The sequence below is a fragment of the Dermacentor albipictus genome, chromosome 2 (assembly GCF_038994185.2).
Source record: "Dermacentor albipictus isolate Rhodes 1998 colony chromosome 2, USDA_Dalb.pri_finalv2, whole genome shotgun sequence".
Lineage (NCBI taxonomy): Eukaryota > Metazoa > Arthropoda > Arachnida > Ixodida > Ixodidae > Dermacentor > Dermacentor albipictus.
In genome coordinates, this window is record NC_091822.1 from 210,313,311 (window position 1) to 210,334,944 (window position 21,634).

Below are 21,634 nucleotides of genomic sequence, written 5' to 3' on the forward strand. Positions count from 1 at the left end.
CTGCATGTGAGAAAAAAAATCACTGCGTAGCTTATAGGAATTACACTAGTACGAAAAAAATTTGTATTTATGTCTTGTTGTATAAGTTGTGCTGTTCCTTTGATGCACACAGTAACACGTAAACACAAATGTATGTGTACATTGCATTTACGTGCACATGTGTGTGAATAAAACAGCACAACTTCTAATATCAAGGCATGTTGCACCAAATGTACCCCATTAAAGATGTTCTATGTGGTATTCAGCTGATCTTATTTAAATTTTATCACATGGTGCAGTTACAAGATTTCATACCTGTGTGTAAAGCAATTTATGGACTGTATCCACTACATGTGAGAATGCATATTTTAGACCAATGCAGTACCTGAGGCAGCAGCTTTTTATTTAGCTTTTGCCATCTCCTGTTAGAGGGATGGTGATTATGCCATCCAAACAACCCGTATAAAGGTTTGTGTTTAGTATACCAGCAGTGAAATACTGAATGCAGCTGCTATTCTTTCTATACTAGTGAGATGAATCTTACTACTGATCGTTCTGTCACGTGTTGTTTTTCAGTCATACGTGATGGCTCTATTTCCCGGCATGAGTTCTAGGCTCATTTTCGTGCGGGCCTTTCGATGAAGTGAAATCTGCCTCTTCGACAGTCAGTTTAGTGAAAAGCCACCACTGGGGCAATAGCTCAAAGACCAATTCCTGCATGCTTTTCGCCAATCGGGTAGTGTGCAGAAACTATGTGTGAGGCATCACTTCAGCTACACCAATAATCACACAGCTGATCGTGCTACACGTAGTTAGGTCATTGATATAGGCAGAGGAAGATGCTACAGTTACTCATCCCTTGAAATGTGAATGACCCAAACCATCGCGAGCATATTGGCCGCAACCATCCGGCAGCAGGCATCACAAGTGGAAATACTTCTGCTATCACAATTGAAAACAAGTAGAATAGTGCCACCATCTCAGCTAGTTTGTCAAGATTACCTTGCCTGCAAGTTTTTTTGGTTATATTGGATATTGGATTTTGTTTATATTGTTTATATTGCATATTGGATAGCCTTCCTATTTTATGAATTAACAACTTTCACAACATTTACAGCGCTAATGAAGGTACAGCACAGATACCAGTAGTGAAGGAGGCATATACAAGTAGAGCAGTGACCTTATGGGTAAGTTAAAAAATATATAGGTAAAACTACGTCAAACTATTTTTACATTAGAAGATGTACCACCGGCAATGAATGCACATTCAGAACATGCAATAAGTGTCATGTGTGAAAGATTGAGGCATGTGATACCGAGAACCTGTTTGCCTTTTGAATATTGACATGAAGAAAAATTCCAGTTTGTACTTCTGTGTCGGAGGGTAGGATATCTAAGGAGAGGTGCATTACGGATTTTGTATGTAGTAGTCCCTTATGAATGTGCTACTCAAGTTATGCCAAACATAGCTATCTGTGTGCAGAGCATTGGACAAGGTGCCATATGTATGTCTGATACATTAAAAATCTTTTCCATTGAACATTCTGAGCTCTAAATGTGAAATGCATGCTGTTTTCAGCTACAAATAGCACATACATATATTGACCTGCACCACAAAGAGTTTATGTGACAAAAAATGTGTACACCTTAGTGTTATGTTGCTTTATATGGTGTCTAAGTTTACATAATACAGTTCAGCATTTACAGGTTGCTTCACATGTTTATAGCTAAAAACCACAGAAACCTACTTGCATTGCAACTGCGAGATCACAACACGAGCATTTATGTGGTATCTTTCTTGTCCATTATGTGGCCTTGCACTATGAATGTAGAATGTCACACCTGCAAAGCTGAGCATCCTCCCTAACATTTTAAACGATTTTTCGAATGCTCAGCAGTTATGCTTATAAGCACATTCTGGCAGTAAATCTACACCAGCTTAATTTAAGCGCTATGTAAAGGCATGTTTGTGCATAGCCAAGCTGTTCTAGCGTGCGTGCAGGAATACAGCATTCTCCAGTGGCACCGTGTAGTCCAGGCGTAACAGTGAACAACTAGTAAACAAAGCGGCTGATAAAACTGAGCTGACCCATACGTAGGAGCATTATATTATCTAACCCACATGCAAAGTTGCTTTCAGTGTACTGGATAGCCCTGCTTTGATTTGCCAAGTTATATTACTGCACACACGCAATGCTGAAATAGTCTGTACAATGGTGAGCAAAGCGCTAAGGAATGAAAGATTACTTGTGATGTGTGGACTTGAATAGTATATGTGAATGCATACCCAATTAACCAGTATGTTTGTTTTCTTCTGGAACAATTTTACATTTGGCACAGAGGCTGAGCCATTGCGACATTTTGACTGCAAATTTCTGTGCTCTCGCAGTGCTAATGGGGGTATCATTCATTTGGCTACCCGAATATTGAATAGATAATGGAGCACAATAATCTTCCAGTTTTGCGCAGAACACCTTGTGTTTCTTCACGAAACCGAACCTAAGGAACTATTCGCTGGTTCGTTACGCAATAAAAAAATGGCAGTGAATGTTTCCTCACTTTTAGTGCGGCCTTGTCTTCCGCCATATGAGCCTTCGTTTCATTGTCATGTGCATGTTAAAGCAGCTACTAATTAAGAAAGACAAACACGAAATTACTAACTACATCAACATTTTCACACCACGAGAGGTCAATGAACTTACGGCTTAGCTAAGTCACTTGATAATCTCGGTTTGCTTTCAAATAAATACAGGTAGTGGTCAGCTGTTTCTGTTATGCCATGCATTTTTTTCGTTTTCCTAAAATATGGCTGTGCATCAGCTAGCTAGGTTATTACTTCATACATACATAAACTACATGCAGCCCATGACCAACTAACTCAAACAACGTGAGTAGAGCTTCCAATAGTTCATGTATCATGTGCATCCTGTGTGAGCTTATTTTTTATATGTAGAGCACTCAAACTAGTGCACGCATGTATGATGCTGACAGTATCAAACAGTCTCTAGTCAATCATCCTTGTTGGCTGCCATGGCTGAGAGAGGGAGCGTGCCTGTCATGGTACTGCTTAATTTTGTGCACTTTGGTAATGTTTTGTTCATTGTTGAAATGTTAAATTAGGTATATCTAAGTAGTAAGGCGGCAACAGATAGGCCACCCAGGCTGGCAAGAAAGAATACAATTGTTTCATTTCACTCAAAATAAGTTCTCTTATCAGCAATATAAATTATTTTCTTTCAAATAAGTACTCCCTTTGGAAACATCTCATGAGTATATATCTGCATAAGGTCACCCTATACATACATCTTGCTTTTAAGCCAGTCATAATGAATTGTACACTCACTGCTCAACCTTCAATTCCTTGCTGCATGAAGTTAACCACTTATGCACGCAACTTTATTGCACACAGTGAGAACTTCATTTTTTTTATTGATATGATATAAGGAGATGTTGGCGCGCAATTTAAGGCGCCGGCTACTCCTTATCTCTTGGGTGGTTCCGTCACACATCATTCAGGGTTCACGGTTGAGGACTTCATTAATCGCTGAGCACATCACATCATGTAGGGTTATATTTTGTTTGGAAACTTTATAAGTAGCAAGTATTAAATTTTTAATATGCATGTCTGATGCCTCATCTTTGGTGGCTTTATGTATGTAAAAAAAGCAAAGGTAATTTCATGCATCCAAGTGCATTAAACACTCTCTTAAATTTGGCAGAGTGAAAAAAAAAGCATGAGCAAGCAAATGCAAGCATGTCAGCAAGCTGTACTCGGAGCCTCACACGCGTGCTCAGTGGTAAAGAGGCTTGTCTTGTCGACCTATGCAGCTGTATTCCGCGACAGATGTGCGTATGTTTCGTATTCTTGCCAGCTGTCACTAGCACTACAGAAACTGCGCCATCGCGCCGAGCATGGGGATTTCGGAATAATCGCTTCCGGCGACAATATCACTTTCGCGTGACACAGAACGCAGCAGGTTTGATAATTCGAGGGGTCTTGCTCAACCAGCCAAGGCAGAGCACACTCAAAGTAATCGTCCCAGAATATGCCGCATGTTGCCGACATGATGGGATCGCAATACATGTTTAAAAGGTGGCTCAGATAAGATGTCTGTGCAGCGTTTCGAAGAAGGATGACGGTGCCAGTGCAACACACGCGGCTGCAGAACAGAATGTGGCAGCCTAGAGTCGCATTTTCACAGTCACCCGAAAGCTTGAAATCACATCTGCAAAAATATGCAAATGTCGTCTGCTGCAGCACCTCCTCTACGCAAGGGAGGCGATGTATGCTTTCGAAGATAGTTGCCAACCTTGAAAACCTTTGCTCCGCCGAACGGTTGCCAGCTGTCGACAGGCCGCGTCGCCCAATAGGAGTGCGCGTGCGATCTGCTCGTGCGGATTAAGCGTTCACCGGATTTTGCGACACCACCCGCCTTTTCGGAGTCCGCACGCGGGCGGACACGGGCGGAACGGACGGGCAGATTGACCATGTTTGGGCCCTTATCCAGGGTGAGATCGTTCTCCCGTAGAAGCTGCGTCGGGGGCTTCTTGTCTGCCGTTCCGCACACCAGCTGGTCTGGAACCATTGCTTCCTTCAAGTCTCCGAAATTACATCTCTAAGCTTTCAGCTGGACATCGCGCAGGAACTGTTCGAACGGCTCCCCGTCTCGCTGATGCCGAGTTCTGAAGATGTAGCGCTCATAGGCCTCGTTTTGCTATTCTTCAGTAATTTGAATATTGAATATTTGAAGAATTTGAAGTTTGAATATTCTTAAAACTTCTTCACAATAACGCTATAGTCGCCGCGCTCCTCGGGTGACAGTTTGAACGTGTTAAATATACCAATTGCTTCCTGACCTGCTACGCGGAGGAAGACTGCAGCCTTCTGAGCGCTCGGGCGTTGACTCGCAGACGAAGTTGCCTTGAAGTACAAGGCCATTCTCTGAATTTCTTCCAGTTTTCGGCCGCCGCCTCGGACAGCACTAGGGGATCAGGGGGCGGAAGTACTTCCATGGCACTGGCTTAGTCGAAACGGGAATGGGCGTGATAAGAGACTTCTGACATCGTGTGTCGATCAAGATAACATGCCGACGCAGACAACTGTCGAGCTTCAGATGAAGAGTATATAACGATTGTTTTATTGGACGCTTGCGCCTTTATACCAGCCTCCCGGCTGGCAGGCTTACACAGCATGGTTGCCAATCTTAAGGACCCTGGTTGCCAGGCCCGATACAACTGAGACTGATTGTTCTCAACTACTGAACGAAATATTTTCATCGGTATTCACCTGTGAATATTTGGAACTGTTAGCCACGATGACTCGCACTGATTCGTCTATGCCGGAAATAATAATTACCGATTCTTTAATTTATTCTCTCCTTACTAATGTTAAGATTTGATCTTCCGCAGACAATAGTGGCTTAAATAAAACAATTATAAAAATATACCCCCAAGCATCTTCCAAATACTGCCCGCCTTAGTTTCACAATCACTATGAACAGGCGTTATCCCTCACAATTGGAAGGTGGCTAAGGTAGTGACATTCTGGAAGTCTGGGGATCTGTCTTTACCGCTTAACTATCGACCAATTTCTTTAACAAGTAACATCTGTAAATTAATCGAGCATATTATACACTTGAAGAACATAACCTCATATTTAAGCAACATCATGGTTTTCGCAGAGGCTATTCATGTGACACTCAGGTCGCTGGCTTTGTTTACAACATACATTCATCTATAGACACCGGAATTCAAGTAGATGCTGTATTCCTAGATTATTCATAAGCATTCGACCGTGTCCCTCATCGTCGACTTATTCGCGAGCTTACACAGTTGAACATCGACTCTAGTGTTGTCACGTGAATAAAAACTTCCTTTCTAACAGGATGCAATTTACATCAGTTAACATCACAAGTAATCTCTAGTCCCCGTATAATCTGGTGTACCACAGGGAAGTGTGCTTGGGCCCCTACTTTTTCTAATTAATATTAATGATCTACCAGACGCATCAAATCCAATATCAGACTATTTGCTGATGACTGCGTCATATATCGTAATATTCACTCTAACCGTGGTCATGACGTTCTTCAATCTGACCTAAACGCAATAAACGTATGGTGTTTAACCTGGCTAATGCCTCTAAATGTTTATAAAACTAAATCCATGTCTTTTACTAATCAGGCACCCCGAACATCAACATCTTACATCTTAAACGGCAGCCTTGTTGAACAAGTTTCCAGCTACAAATATCTTGGCGTACACCTAACCACTAACTTGGCGTGGAATAATCACATTAACCATATCCTCGCATCTGCTAACCGTTCGCTTGGTTTCCTTAAACGTAACCTCAAATATGCTCCCGTACACTCGAGCAAATGGGCATACACAACACTGATACGTCCTAAAATAGAGCCCGCGTCAGCCATAAGGGATCCCCATCAGACATACATAATAACTGACTTAGAAGCCATGCAGAACCGTTCTCTACGCTTCATCTTTTCCAATTATTCACGAGAAACCAGTGTAATAGCATTAAAAAATCGCGCCGAACTTCATACCTTGTCTCTTCATCGCAATATATCTCGTTTAACCCTATTCCATAAGCTTTCCTATCACGTATCTCTTCATAACGAGTTCATGTGTGTACCCTAAGCCATTTTTCCGCGTCAGGATCATTCTTGCATTCTTCAAATGCATCATGTGTCGTTTTCTCGCATTTGATCAGTCATTTATACCTCGCACCGCGATACAGTGGAATAATCTGCCATCGCACATTGTCACGGAAACAAATGCCTCGAAATTTACAGAAGCTCTACGCAGTACCATGCATACCTAATATATACCGTTTCACTCTCTGATTTGTAAACTGATCTTTTTTCTTCCATGCGCCGATAACCAAAGCCTCCATGACGTTGTCATAGTTTGTGCAAATCATTTAAAGTTGCTGTACTGATAACTAATTCTTTTTGTGTTTTATACGCTGATGCACTGTAATTTTCTCCCAGTTTTCTTTATGTATTGTATTTACATTTACGCACTGTTATTTCCCTCACCGATGTAACCATTGCCCTATGCAATACCCTCCCTAGAGGGCTTTTAGGGTCATTGTGAAGTAAATGAATAAATAGAATGTTCAGTTCTGTCGCACAAGTGCCCAACCCTGGCAGTTCCACTGTGGTATGTGCGTAGTGGCGCTTTCGAGGGCTGTACGCGAAGTCGGGTAGCTACGCGAGGCGAAGAGCTGTTGGAGCAAGCCATATTGTCGCTGGAAGTGCTTCTCCTGTGCTTGGAGGGGAGGATGCAAAATTTGTTGTTCTAGCAGATTCAAATCTGTCTGCTGTGTGGTAGTAGAGGCTGTTTCTTGCGTTTTAGTGAGCTGCTGCGCATTACGTGGCTGCTGCTCTCTTGGTACGAAGCCATTCGAGAAGAGCCGCATGCCTTTTTTCGTTATCTTCTAGTTTCTACAGCAGGGGTGCTATTCACGACACGCATGGCGGCTGCACGGCCGCCATTATCCGCCATGTTTACTCTCTGATTGGCTGTGGAGAGCTCACGTGCCTTAAAATTTGCGCCGGGAAACGGAAGTTTTGCGAAATGTCATTTTGCGTTTTCATCAAGATGACGACACGTGACGTGGGGCTGCAAATTTTATGGACTAATAAATTTTTTTTGGTCCTTGGCAGATATATTGTGATGTTAACGCTTCAAAAATAATGTGAGCGGTAGCGTGCAGAAGCAGTGCAATGCATCTGCAATTGCGCGAATATGTGGTGGCGATCCAAGATATGCGCCATGCCAGCTTGCTGATTGGCTGAAGGAATATTTCATGAGGAGCGTCACAGGAAGGGCTGTTTCATGAACGTCATTTTGACGATGCGTGAGGTTGCGCTGGGCCGCCATTGCTGAGATTTTCCGCCATAATTTTTGCTGCGACGAGCCGCGCGAATTATGCTAATGGACAGCCATATGCAATGGCAGCCGAGAGGAATGCGTATCGCCACATTTTCCCCGTCGTTTGGCACCACGAAAATATTTTGTTCATAACGCGTGCTCATAGTATTTGCATCTCTCTCGGGTGGTGTTGGCATTTGTGTTTGGGGCCATCATTTTTTAAAAGAACGCGTTTATACGAAATAATATTGGTTGAACATAGCAAACTTTTGGCAATGTTGTCCACTTTTCACTGCTGCGTTTGTATTGTAATCAAGATTAATGCCTTTTCGCACAATCAAAAGTTATGACAACGGCCTCTTTATAATTTATAAAAAGAAATGTACGCAAGGCGGCGCCTTGAAGTTTCCTCCCTCGGTGCGAGTAACCAGCGAAATGAACAAGAGATGGCAGCGCCGGCGCTTGCGTCGCTCTAGTGGATATCTCTGGCGCGTTCGGCCGTTTCTCAGCCAGCCGAGTCGGGCTGAGTCACTTGCGTTTCACGAGACAGCGATAACGTGGCCTAGAACGTGCGCGCATCACCACTGGTAGGTCGCGTATGTTGTCTCAAGCAAGAAAACAAGCGCGTTGGCGCCAACATGCGATGACTCATTCCATTTTTCGGGGACACGCATCCTAGCTATTGAAGCAGACGATGGCTTGTACGCAGCAGACGACGGAAGCGAGAAGCGTTTTCGACGGAATAATCATACGCTTTGAGATAGCTGCTTTATTTTTACTACGGAGGAAAACTGTTTTGCTTTAGCGATAACGCTATATTCAGTGCCTTCATTTCAATTTCTTAGGCGAAACGTCAAGTTGGCGTCACGTTACGTAAGCAAAACGGGGCCACCAGCGCCATTTTGTTTGCGTCGCGCCTACGTCATGCATCGAAGAAAATGGCGGAATGTCCAGAATAGCACCCCAGTTCGGCGTTATCTCATGCGAGTTCTGCGACCTCATCTTCGGCACTGTCTTTCAATGGATCGACCAGCTGCGATGGTGACGGCGGCATCGGCATGGTATATGGCGAAGCGTTCGCCGGCTCGTAAATGCTTGGCAGAGCTTGCTTTAGCGCTGCTGCGTAGTTGACGTTGCAGCCACTTCCCCCGGTGCCGTCTGTGCGCAGTTCCTGGAGACAGTCTTGCCTACTGCTTCCTTTGTGGCACGTGGCTGCGTTGAGACGTTCTCGCGCTCCAGTAGCTGTTGCGCCAATTTAACGTCATGGGGCTGGATAGTTCTGTTACGGCTTCTCGATCGATGCGTGCCGTGTCTTCTACGACGAGAGCGAGGCAGTCAGTGGAGATTCTCAGCAGATTTGTGTCGGACTTCAGTTTCGCTGCACACTTGGGGTCAGTCGCCATGTGGCCTTGTTCACAGTTCCGGCACTTGGGCGTTGTCTGCATTCATCGCAGCGCCGCTGCCTTCGTGTGTCTTGCCTCATGTAGTAAACGGGGAGAAACGGGTTCAACTGAGGGGCCCGATTTTTATTAGTCTTATCATAAGAAGCCAACAAACACCGACACCAAGGACCCCATAGGGGAAATTGTGCTTAACGAATTAAATAAACAAATGATAAATTAATGGAATCGAAAGCGGATGAAAAAGCAACTTGCCGCCGATGGGGAACGACAGCAATGACAGCGTTTACACACAATGCTCCTAGGTTCGTAAATTGAAGCTCAGGTGATGCAGCCCTAGTAAACAACAGTGTTAGGGCGTGGCGTCCTTCAAATGTCCAGACATGTCCCACGTTGGCTCATTGAGCGCGCGTCAAGGAAAGATCAGTGCTCACAGGTCAGGGCTGCCCAGATTTCAGCCTTCGTTTCATTGCACTCAACGTTGTGTATCACGCCACGGCACATGTCTCGTCTGAGTGCCTGATAGACTAGTAGTGGTATCTGCACGCGGTTCACATCTAGGTGCGAAAGCTTGAGAAGTCCGTCTGCTTGCCTCTTGTCCTAAACGAGCAAGCTTATGGTGTTGCTGGTTGCAGCGCACACGCCAAATGTTTGGTATTGACCGCAGCGGATGACGCCGCCACGGAGTTGTGGCGCAGGTCCTTGCCTGGTGCAGTCATGAGCGCCACATTTACCCGTGGTTTCACGACTAGCACCGAAATTTCTGGTGGTGTTTCTTTCTGAGGTCGTGTTTGGTTGTACTTACGCTGCTGCACTTTCCGCACTCCTCCAGCGCCGCACTTGTCGAACGCGCCCTGGTAGAAGACTCCGGCGTCTCGACTTGTCTTTATACAACCGTTCCATACATAGCAGTCGATGCTGCGGTAGATACGCAAGAAGATCGGTCAAGAAAAGTTATCACTCTGGGCGTTCTGTCGATGCTTCGCTGCGCGCCAACAGCGTTCACTCGCGCGAGCAAGCACTTGAGACTCCTCACGGCGGCTTGCATATAAAAAACCTGAAAAGAACAACAAAAATGAAAATGATGTAAAACAACGCTTCAGCTGCCAAACACACTGTGCTTATTTCCAAGGAAAAAAACTTGTTCCATTCAATATGGAGCCTATATAAACAATTGCGCAGAATTGTGGTAAAAAAACATTAAACTATATCCAAGTGGGAACGATGCCATTCCAATAAGTGTACTAGAAGATAAGGCTAGAGGGGTGAAGCCGCCGATGTCAACTTGGAAACGCAGCTATACATCGAAATCGACATTGCGACGCCTGGTGTGCGCAAGGGAAAGTGCATATTACTACACATGCAAAGAAGAGTGGCGTCGTACCATATGGTACGACGACGCTCTTTTTTGCATGTGTAGCATGTAGTGCGATACCGAGCCGACCCGCGGTGGAGGTGAAGCAGGCGTTAAGCACTACCGATACGTTCGTTGATCCCGAAGATAGTGCAACGCAGGGCCGACCCGCAGCGGGGGTGCAGTTCCCATTAAGGGGCCCACATACACAGCTTAGCTGGTCATCCTTCTTCAAGGAGTGGAAGGGCACTGAGTTTTCTGGTTTTTTTTCTCTCACCCGAAGGGCCGCCGTCGCGGATGTGCGAAGGCGAACACCATCTGGCAGTGTTGCAAGCTACCCAGCGGCGGGGGCTTTACTCCTACGGTATGGTATGAATAACTTTATTTAGGTCCTGAGGGATCAGTCTGGGACTGATGCGGGCCGCTCCCACGTCGGTACAGAGAGGCCGAGCCCCTCTGCCGTCACACAGGCCCTCTGGGCAGCCCTGAGTTGGTCCGCCAGCACTTCACTGTGCAGCATCCGCTGCCACCACTGTTCATCTCGAGAACCATCACCGGCCAACGCCAAGCAGCGCCAAAGCATGTGTTCTAAATCGAGCAAACCCCCGCACTTACTACAATAGAGTGCAACCCCGCAGTCCGGAATAATTTTGTTCATGATGACCGGGTTAGGGTACGTACGTGTCTGCAGATGCGTTAATGTAACCGCCTGTGGCCTATTTAATTTAGAATGTGGCAGGGGGAACGCCCTGCGCCATAGGTAATAGTGCTTGGTGATTTCGTTGTAGGTTAACAGCTGGTCCCTGTACTCAGGAGCGGGAGATCCAGCCCCTTCAGGGAGTACACGGCACACTAATCCTAGTGCCTCCCTGTGCGCCACCTCGTTGAGGTTACACGGGGCTCCCTCCACTGTCCCCATATGCGCCGGAAACCAAGTAACTGTATGCGAAGTGATATCCCTACCCTGCAGCAGTCTGTTATCCGGTTCCGCAACAAGTACTTTCGAGAAGGCTTTAATCGCAGATCGCGAGTCACTAAACACCAAAACTCTTCTTGAATCAATTAGTGCTAGAGCAATAGCCACCTGTTCGGCAACCCCCTGATCTTTGGTATAAATGGAAGCAGCATTTCTAACGCTCCCTTTGCCATTAGGCACCACCACCGAATAAGCATTTTTGCCATTAATCCATGCGGCGTCAACAAAAGCAGACTCCTCCTCCTGATCCTTTGCCTCTCGCAACAAAGCCCTAGCTCTCGCGACCCGCCTCCCTACATTGTGCACGGGGTGCACATTCCGCGGAAACGGACGCACCATGATATTTGTCCTAAGGTTCACGTTCAACTCGTGTAGGGGCGCCCTATCGTGCGACACAGCCACCGATTCTTCAGTTGACTCTAAAATATACCTACCCGCCGGTGTACCTAGCATAAGCTCCCTCTGCGCAGTACGCTGAGCCTCGGCAATTTCAACTAAAGTATTATGCAGACCGAGTCGTAACAACATATCGTTTGACGTAGTCATAGGCAGACCAAGCGCAGCCTTGACGGCTTTTCTGATTAATGCTTCCAATTTATTTTTCTCCCCCCTATTCCAATTTAGCATAGCTGCCACATACGAGAAATGACACATAATAAATGCGTGAACTAAGCGCATGGCACCTTCTTCTCCTAAACCCCTATGCCTATTAGAGACCCTTCTTATAAGTCTTATCGCCTCCTCCGTCTTCTTGGTAATACGCTGAATGGTTCTAATGTTCGACCCGTTCGCTTCGAGTACAAAACTCAGGACCCTGATTGCTTCAACTTTGGGTATCACCGACCCTCCCGTAGTATGAATTCGAATGCAAGGCTCAACTTCCGGCATCCAACCCTTCGGCCTACGACCTAGCTTCTTAGATCTTAAGATCAATAACTCCGACTTTTTAGTGGAGCACTTGAGCCCCATGAGACCCAGATACTCCTCCGCAAGCGTTACCACCTTCTGCAGCCTAGCCTCAAGCTCTCCATCACTACCACCGACACTCCATATAGTAATGCCATCCGCGTAGATAGAATAGCCAATATCCTGGACAGTGTCCAGTGTATTAGCCAACTTCGACATCGCCAGATTGAATAACGTAGGCGAGAGTACAGATCCCTGCGGAGTACCACAGCAACCCAATTTAAAGACTTCCGACTTTATCTCCCCAAACTTGAGACATGTCCTTCTATCCATGAGGAAAGCCTTGACAAAATGGAAAAGCCGCTGCCCCATGTTCAAGTCCGATAACCCCTGTAGAATGAAAGAATGTCGGATTTTATCGAAAGCTTTTTCCACATCAAGTCCATATAATGCCTTAGTATCCCTGGTACGCCGGTCAAGGAGCTGATCCTTAATCCTGATCATAGAATCCTGAGTCGAGAGGCCGGGCCGAAATCCTATCATCGAGTGCGGAAAGACCCCATTGCCCTCAACATAACTCGTTAGCCTATTTAAAATGACATGCTCAGCGACTTTCCCCAAACACGATGTCAGGGAAATGGGTCTGAGATTTTCAAGCCCTATGGCCTTCCCCGGTTTGGGTATCAGAACAGTAGTTGCAAGTTTCCACTCTTCCGGGAAAGAGCCTTCCTTCCATCGGTAATTGATCTCCCGGGTAAGAAACTCAACTGACCCGTCGTCTAAATTCCGTAACATTTTATTCGTAATGCCATTCGGCCCTGATGCCGATCGACCATTAAGATTCTGCTGCGCCATCCTGATATCACTTTCAGTAAATTCCTCATCCATAGCTACATTTTCGTCTCCACTATATTCCAACATCACGTCAGGTGTATCGTGCCAGGTCTCCAACGGAAGGTATCTCTCAGCCAAATCCTTCAGCAACTCCTGCTCCGTGGAGTCCCGACACGCCTGATGAACTAGCTTACCTATCACAGTCCTCTGATTAGATTTAGTGTTTGTCTCATCTAGCAAATGTCTGAGCAGACTCCATGCGCCTCCCCTCTTAATGCGACCATCAATAGAATTGCATACTTCATCCCATTGCTGCTTGCACAGTATCCGACAATGGTCTTCAATTTCCTGATTAACCACTGCTATACGCTTTCTAAGCCTTCTATTCAATCTCTGACCCTTCCATCTCGCTAACATCGACTGCTTCGCTTCCAACGAATGCGCCAAGCGACTATCCATGTGTTCCGTGTCAATAACGGTCTGAACCTCTCTAGTGGACGCCTCAACGTAACTTTTAAGCTGACTGGTCCACTGTTCCAAGGTCAACTCATTTCCCTCATCGTCGATCCTCTGCGCTCTTCGTTTCCTAAATGCATCCCAGTCAACCATCCTGAATGTGCGCTCCTTTTTATTAGCTACTACCAAAGTAATCATAAGTATGTAATGGTTGCTACCAAAATCTATATTAGAATTGGACCAGGACGAATCCACCACCCCCCGAACAAAAGTGAGACCAGGTGTCGAATCTCTACATGTCGGCGTGCCACATCTGGTGGGATACGAAGGGCCTGTAATCAGAGTTAAATTCAAGTCTAGTGCCTGCTGCCATAGTCTCTCCCCCTTAGTACTGCTATAAACATACTTCCACACATGATATGGTGCATTGAAGTCCCCTCCAATAAGCAACGGTGCATCCTTAGCCAGATTGGTTGCCTTGGTCAAGAGAGATTTGAAACTCTGCTTCGTGTCCCGGGGGCTACTGTACAGGTTAAGCAGGTAAACGCTCCTCTGACATAACCTTTGCCGACCTAAAATTACCTCCACCATAATATATTCAATCTTGCAATCCGCCATGTGAAGATCATGTCTAATATACGGCAACCACCTATTAATGAGAGTAGCGAGTCCTCTGCCCTGTTCATTATCCTTAACCTCCGCTTTGAAATCCGTTAAGGTCACGTTAGACGTCACTGTTTCCTGTAACATGATAACTTGAGGTTTCACACCATGCGTTCTAACAAACTGCTGCAGAGACGCCTTCTTATGATTGAACCCCCTACAATTTCACTGCCAAATACTAAATGAACTATTTAATAGAGCCATCTTGACCACGGAAATTTGGTGAACTAGTTTTGAGCTCAAGTCCACTCGGCGACTTACCCTGCTGGGCTAGCGGCCGAGTGCACTCCCGCTCCATAACAGGGACCACCGTCTCGTTTAGATATATTTCAATTTTGCCTAATCTTTGATCCGTGATATTTTCCCGTTCTTCTATCCGCTCCAGTCTACTAATGATCTGATTTACACTTTCTTGCAATATGTGTTTCGGGTTTCTTTACTGCGACCAATTAAATATGTAAGCACTCCAGGCGGATTTTCGCCGTCACCGTGATATTTGGTATAAAGTCCAAGCACGATAACATCATCGCCGGGCCTGCAGTAAGTGCGAGTAAAACTTGCGAGGGTCACCTCGCAAGTTTCGCCTCACAAGTTTCGGTCAGCTCGCAATTTACGCGCGCGCAAGGGAGGAAAGCGGAGAGGAAGCGGGCCGTCTTGCGTAGGCGTCGGGGAGGGACGGCCGGTGCATTCTATTGCGGTGGCTGCTGCGTACGGAGCGGTCGCGCGGGCGCCCTATCTTCAAAGCGATCTGCGATGTCGACAAAGTGCGCCTACTTCTTGTAGGTTCGTATGTGCTGTGCTTTCGACGCTTACTTAGGGTCGAAGCGAGAGGCAGCACGAAGGTTAATACGCTCGCTGCTGCGATTCCTCGCTCCAGCGTTTGAACAGAGAGTTTCCATGGTCATCGAATGAGATGTGTGCATGTTTGCTTGCGAGCGCGACACCATGCTTGGTAATTTAATTAGTATTAGTACCATTGTTGTTAATTTAGTTAGTATGCGTATATTTGAAAATTTATACGGACGATAAAACTACTAACCATACTTCGTATAGCTGTCTAATAATTTGCTATGGAAATCAATGCTACGGCTTTCGGGCGAAACTGCGACTTCTTTTAACAGTGCTCTTCCGAAGCGCTTAGCTCGTATGGCCTGTGTGTTCTTGTGCAGTCTCAAATTTGAATTATAAACGTGCTGCGGAAGATGCACAAGCAAAAGAGGGCAGAACAGAGCACAGACCACCAACCTCATTTCATGCAACGACAGAGAGTCTTTATATAGGCAACCTAATCATGTGCGCCACCCGGATGCACACAAAAAAAGGGCAATGAATCTAACACCACCAACACAACGCTGAGTGTGTACGCTAAGCTGCCGAAAAAAATTTAACACGACAGGATAAAGCTCATCCTCACGGCTATATTAAAAAAGGGATCAACAGCAAAACCGAAAAAGAAGAAAGTGAAGAAAACGCCGGTAAACGATAAGAAAACATCAGTGCCCTCCCATTCTGCGAAAAAGGATGAGCAGCGAAGCTCTGTATTGTTACGATTGGCGTGTAACACCTCAGGCAAAACGGAGGCTCAAAGAGCATGCATAATCGAAACGGAGGATGGATTCTTAATTTGCTGTGGTTGTCTCGAGTGGTTGCCCGTCTAGCAGGCGCCCCGCAGTGATGACAGGCCCCTTTGTGTGTGTGCGACTCTGGGACAGAACCCTTTTAACAAAATGTGACTCTAGGGGAGGACCCTTTCCGCAAACTGTGCGACCAAGGGGAGACCTTTCCGTGAACTGTCCGACTCTGGAGAAAGGATCAGCCGCCCATCCCCGACCACACTCCGCGGACTGCCGCCAGAGGGGCAAGCACGTGCAACATCGCCCAGGAGAGATGGAGCAGCCGCAAAACAACGACGGGACTGAGTGCATGTCACGTCACGTTGACGTGAGCTAGATCCCGCCTACGATTTTAGTGGGCCTATTTAAGGGGCCCCGCAATGTACTTTTTTTAAATTCATTCGTTCTCTTCTTCATATAATTCACCAACCATTGAATAAACAGTGCACGTTGCGCACTAGAAATTGTCTCGTCCCTGCCTGGTCGCCATGGCCTACCGGACGCCTGCATCCTGCCAACAACGCGACGCTACCCAATAGTAATGCCGGTCGAGGTTCGAGAAACTGGCGTCGCTACAGTATATGTGCCCCTTAAGAGGAAGCTTTAGCTCGGGTGCTCCTATCTAAATACATGTAAAAGGATCATTCGCTTTTCTCGGCAACCACTGCACCAAATTTGAGGAGGTTTGTTGCATTTAAAAGAAAGAAATTAAAAGCTAGCGAGTGTTTGTTTCTAATTCTTGATTTAGGTTGTGAATTTTATATTAAAAATTGGCGAAAACCCCGAAAACGAATCTATCAAGTTTAGAACTCTGTAACTCATCAACGAAAAATTATAATACAATTCGTTGACACGCATCTAATAGTACGTCCAAAGCGCACGAAATTAATATGTTACACATGAATCTAAAAAATTTAATAACACGGAAATATTGCTTTTGCAGAACCCTCGTAAACAACGTAACAAATTCACGTAAGATGTAAAATGAGATATCGAATTTGTCCGCTTTCAATGACTTAATGGATGCCGTTCACAGAACCGCGATATCTGTTCTTGATGCAGAGCTCTGAATTTTTAAACTTCTTGCTTCTATTTTCTTCAAACTTCCGAATTTTCGAAAATGCTTGTAACAAAATTCAGTCCCTAAATTGAAATTCCGCTTCCGGAAGTCACTATAACTTAACTTTCTCTCGCAAATGCAACAAATGTGATTAAAATCGGTCCAAGGGTTATTTCAGAAAAAGCTTTTTTTGCGTTTTACATGTGTATAAATAGGCCGCGTCGGAGTTGGGCCCGAGCTAAAGCTTCCTCACGAACTGCACCTCCGCTGCGGCTCGGTCCGGCATTCCGCTACCTTCGCGATCGGACCGCGTATGGGGAGTGCTTACGCCTGCTTCACCTCCGTCGCAGGTCGGACCCGCATTGCACTATCTTCGGGATCGGCCCGCGTATGGGGAGTGCTTAACGCCTACTCGACCTCCACCGCGGGTCGACCCGGCATGGCATTATCTTCGGGATATTTTCACTTATGGGGAGTGCTTAGCCTGCTTCATCTCCGCCGAGGGTCAGCACGGCATTGCACTATCTCCGGGATCGGCCCACGTAAGGGGAGTTTCTTGTTTACAACTCGTAAATTTCCTTGGAGGGCAGAGGTACACAGCTCCGCTGTAAAACAAAAAAAAAAAGATTAACAGAACAGTTGATAGAACACTTATGCGAAGGTAACAATAACTGAGGGCAAGAAAGGTAGGCGACCGTAATCTTTGACTTAGGTTTCCCTTAGTGGCGCTCGCACCTCGGCGTTGGTTTCCTTTGGTGAAAGTGAGCGAAGGTCTTTTCCCTGGCACGGTACGCGGGCGAGGAGCAAGGGAGGTCGAGGAGGAAGCGCAATGCGCACCACCTGAGGGGACGTAGCACCCTAGCGAGTGGCGAACGAAGCGCACCTTACATGGTGTTGATACAGATCCTTTTCCTGGCAGCACTCAAGTTCCCCGACTACATTCAATCGCCGTCGCATTCCAATTATGGTGCGCCGGGGCGCGTCTACCACGTTACCGGACCCGTCAGACAGATTGGCGACCCCCACCTCATGCGCTACACGTCGAGCTATAGTCTCCCCCCCTCCCCCCTGCTTGACTCTTCCCGAAAGTGCAACGGGAGGCTGGTATGGTTCCAGGTACTTGATCTTGGTCCCGAGCAAAGCTGTTTTTCGGCTCTGGAAGGTCGTTCTAGAACAACCCGTCTTCTCGAGTTAAGCGCTTCCATGCGAGGAGGTGACGCCGTAGGCAAGTCAACCCTTGGACAATTGAGCCTTTGGGGCATCCCCATTGGCCGAATGTGACAGCACTTGCATGGGCGCCTACCATTGGGGGAAAATGACGATACCTGAGCTGGCTCGACGATTGGCCGAAAATGACGTGACTTCGAGAGACCGAAGGGGTTAAAACGGAGAGACAGGGCGAAAATTTTTTTCATTCTTGCCATGGGCCGCAGCGTCCGATTTGCTGCCGGCCGTCGAGGACTCTGTGACTGTTCAATACTTTGTCTTATTACTGCAAATGATGTAAATAAACCTTCGGTTCTCAAGATCCTCCTCAACGTCAGCCAACTCCCGTACTCAACGGCATGGTCTAATAGCGCCCTCTGCGGTGCTGACGTCAGAGCATGTAACGAGCGCGCGCGCGCAACAGTTGCGAGCAAGCGAGCGTGCCACCAGGTGAGCGCGGGGAATAGTAGTGAGAGAGGAGCGAGTGACGGCAGATCTGCTCTGCTAGGCAGATACTCATTCTATGCCAGGGAACTGCTTTCCATTAATTAGTCAACTTCTCGTGCGTGACTTCCGCTTTCTACTTTTAGGTGTCTAGGAATTTCGCCAAATTCGGTCTCACGTGGCGGGTCTCTAAAGCCTTAGATTCTGTGCCTTGGTGTACGGTAATAAGTGATTTCTAATTAAGTCTAGTTATTCCAGACACTTCAGTAACTGAACTTGTTACTAAACTGATGCTGCGATGTCATATCGATAATGAAATCCATGAATTCTGTACTATACTAGTTTCTTCAGTTTTTTTTTTCTGATTTATCTTTGGTTTCGATCCCGGTCGTCTCAGGAGGTGAACCGGAAGTTCGGAACAAGAAACAAGAGTGCCACTTGATGCTCGTGCCACTAGTAAGAACAGAAAAGCAGTTGATGATGAAAACAACGCGGCCAAAAGATGCAAAGAACATAACATATATAGCCATCGAGAAAAGCCAATTCCCTGTCTGAGAGGAAAACCAAACGCGTGCTTACGCACTTGTCCATAATGAAGAAAGCTTCAATTTCGGCTTTCTGTGGTTTCTTGAAATAAAGTTGGTAGTCTGCGCTCTGTACTGTCCTCTTTTTCTTGTGCATCTTGTGCAGCACTTAAAATTCCATAAGGAACCAACTAGTCCGCAAGAACTATTCTCAAACTTGTTTCATATATTGTCTTTGGTGCTACGACTGTATGCAGTCATGTAGTGGGAAACGTCATCTTCGCTCACCCGTAGGCTTATACATATTTTATGCTCTTTGCAGGTGCACCCTTCAGCAGAAGTTCATTCACCAAGGCTTCCGTGACAGAAGAAAGAAAATATCTTTTGCAGCTATGTTATGTAACCTCAAATTGAGTCTTAATTCGACCATGGGAACATCGCAGTGCACTTCGTCTGTTTATATTCGATTGTGTAACCAAGGTACATAGAAATTGAGGAGTTTCATAGAACATGTCTGTATACCCTTTCTCACCTGCTTACATAACCATGACAATATGTGCATTATCCCGCAATTTCCAGATCGGTCTCTCTGTGATTAAATGTGCAGAAATTACTTTTGACCATGTGAAACCTAAGATGTTCCTGAATGTTGGGACGAATGTGGTGTGCTTTCACATGTTTCCCTCGCTAGTGCTTGTGCTGTTGCATTTAATTTGCGTGCCGTGCCCTGTAGCACGATATGTAAATAAATGCCTCCGTTCATCCCACTTGCTTGACCTGTTCAATTAAAATGGAAGTGTAAGGAAAATGAGCATGGGTTTCTCTGGAGTGACCTAGGAAGTTACTTCGAGCAAGATGCGTGGAAGAAACCTAAACAGGAAAAAGGCATAAACAGGATGAAGACAAGTGGGATCTGTGCGTTGAAAGGCTCTCTATAGAGACCCTAAAAAAAACAAATATTTACTTTGACTAGTTGCTTCATTCTAGAACCGCATAGCAGCTGCAGGACAAGTGGGGCGTCGCTCACAGTAGGTGGACCTAGTCTTGTGAAAGTTGCAGGCAGTTGCTCTCCCCGAGCGCCCCTTACTAAAAACGGTAGGTTCTGAAGACAGTCACATTCCATCTGGTTACTCAGTGGAACCTAGAAACACAATGAAATACTTATGGTGAGTATGAATTTATATAGGGGTGTAAAAGGCTGCACGCTTCCCGTTCTACGCCGACCTACATTGTCGTTATTAGTACTGTTGTTCTGTATCTTCAAGAAATTTAGGACGAACCCAAACGCCTCTCTCCTAAATGTCAAGTGTCCTTTCGCGAAGAAAATGGCACATGTGCTTGAGTGAGAGACCATGTGTTGCTTCAGTCAATCTATTGGCGCTTTGTGTTTCTTCCTCACTTTCTGTACACTTTAATATATAATGTTCGATGTCACCAAGCGCTTCACAATGCACGCAACGATGATCCGCTAAGTCCTTCTTGCGCGGTCACAAGTCAGCTTTCATAATTCATAAGCACACTAATCAGCCGCTTTCCGGGACCATCGGCACCATGGCTAGCCCACTCCAATAAGCTGTATCCGCGGCGGTTTCCTCTCCTCAGCCGCCTCTACATGACTGGCGACTCCTGACGTCCCAGCCAGCTAGGCCAGTGTCAATATAGCGACTGAAGCACGTCGACGTGACGGCTGCAATCCTGTGCCAGCAGACATTGCTACCATACTGTGCTGCGGCCTCCAGAAGATTTATGTAACCAATCTAACCATATTTCTTATGCAGGTGCATAGTCACTTCTTCTTCAACAACGTGACTGATACACTATTGCGCAACCTTCACGCATAACGCGAGGTTCCAAAGGGCCTGATGCGTCGCACCGTCATCCGCTGCTCCGTTTTTCCAGGCTACAGCATCTTCCTCCCGACATTTTGCCACGCAGACGTTCGCCACTTGACAAACCACATCAGGCGGCTAATTTCCGACGCTCACTTTCAGTGTCTACCAATGCGGGTCGTCCCCACGCACTGTTGCACCGCAGGGCGATCCCTCCGTTAGCAACCAGTTTTTTGCATTTGTAGGCGATCCCACTGCTAGCGACCTGTCTCTCGAAGCTCCACCGACATTACTTATTGGGTAGCGTGGCGTTGTCGGCGAGCTGCAGGCATCCGGTAGGCCATGGCGACCGCGCAAGGGCGTGACGACGTTTTCCCAGTGCTAAAATTGCACTGTTTATTCAAAGGTAGTTGAAAGAAAATAAGAAGAGAATTAGGTATCAAATACATTTCGGAGCCCCTTAAGTAGGCTCTCTACAATCGTGTGGGCGGGATCTTGCT

The 21,634-nt window shown here is 46.3% G+C and overlaps 1 protein-coding gene across 2 annotated transcripts in view; it reads left to right on the forward strand.

Moving 5' to 3' along the window:
* Nucleotides 1-20,060, forward strand: part of LOC135896741 (acidic phospholipase A2 PA4-like) — a 307,060-nt gene extending 287,000 nt beyond the window's left edge. Inside the window, exons 3-4 of one of the 2 annotated variants that reach the window (XR_010562795.1) lie at nucleotides 1,097-1,166; nucleotides 19,628-20,060. The gene's annotated coding sequence lies outside the window, so the exon portion shown is untranslated. The remainder of the gene's footprint in view (nucleotides 1-1,096; nucleotides 1,167-19,627) is intronic. The other variant, XM_065425238.1, reaches the window with a different exon arrangement.
* The last annotated feature ends 1,574 nt before the right edge of the window (nucleotides 20,061-21,634 follow it).